Below are 1,368 nucleotides of genomic sequence, written 5' to 3' on the forward strand. Positions count from 1 at the left end.
ATTAGCGTATATTCCCACTTAGAAACGTTGTATAACTAAAAATCGAGGGCTAAATTGAAACTATTTATCAAGATAACCAAAATGTAGGAGATTTTTGCTAATAATATTTTGAATTAGGTGACATAGATGTTTGTATAAGCAGTTCTAAAAATAAATACGTATATTGAAAGACTAAAAGGAAACATATTGCAATTAGTAAAATCAGGCAACAAGCCTAAAGGAGATATGATGTGCTTTTTCTCACCATTTACTTTGCTCTTATTATGTAGTCAATTTAGTCAGAGATACATAGGGTGTTCATTTGCAGCAAGATACTTAGTTCTTTCAATCAAATAGAATAATTTTGCTACCTAAGGGAGATAGCAAAATAGAGCACATTCTTGATCCTTTGAAGAGAAAGAGAGATGCAAATCCTATGAGCCAAAAGACATGTATGAGAACTCTGAGAAACGGGACACTTCTTTTAGGACAACTTTTCTTAGTTTTCAATTTCTATCTCCTGTAAACCAGGAAATTCTCTCTCTACAATCCAATGAATTATTTTGACTAAGACCATTTCTGGCATTTTCTCAGGTACCTGCAGTGCTCATTCTGGCTGTACTATATCCCACAGTGTGGGCAGATGGCTCCAAAAAATTGACTAATGCAGACAGCAGTGGTCTCTTTTGACATGTTGTGAATGGGTGATACTTCAGACCAAAAATAATATATTTTTTTTCTTTTCCCAATCTCAAGTGTGAGAAGTTCTTATCAAGAATTCTTCATAGAGGGTGGTATCTCTTGCTTCTGAAAAATTGTACTTCTTCTCAGATTTAGTGATGCTATGCCGAGAAAAAAAAAAAAAAGAACCCTTTTGAGTACTATATCCTTAAGACAGAGAGAGGCTACAAAATAAAGGTACTGGGAAGTAATTATATGTTATAAAGATGCATTTGTATTTACATGGTATTATGGATCAAGGTATGAGACAACTTTCAGTGTTAAAAAAAAAAGTAAGCTAGAAAATACTTTTCCTTGAAGACAAAAGAGTCCTGAAAAACTAAAATGTGCTTTATGATTCTCCACCTTGAAAGTGTATATCGACAACAACGATATAATTGACACAAACTAAGTCTGACAGGTAGCTCAAAGAAGGCTTAAAAATGCACTCTTTCGCTTTCCTAAAGTGTAGAGGGTGTGCATACGATCACAATAGAATAATCTCTAAACCGCATCTCATTTATTTCTTTAATCTACAAAATTCACTGTGGGACAAAGAGATTAAGGAATGTCACATCTATGCAGACATGGTATGGGACAAGGAGAGTCATATAGTTAGGTGTATTTATGAAAAAAGGTGGGAACACCAAATGAGGTTAAGGATTGTAT

The sequence above is a fragment of the Propithecus coquereli genome, unplaced genomic scaffold (genome assembly GCF_000956105.1).
Source record: "Propithecus coquereli isolate 6110/MARCELLA unplaced genomic scaffold, Pcoq_1.0 Scaffold11, whole genome shotgun sequence".
NCBI classification, from domain to species: domain Eukaryota; kingdom Metazoa; phylum Chordata; class Mammalia; order Primates; family Indriidae; genus Propithecus; species Propithecus coquereli.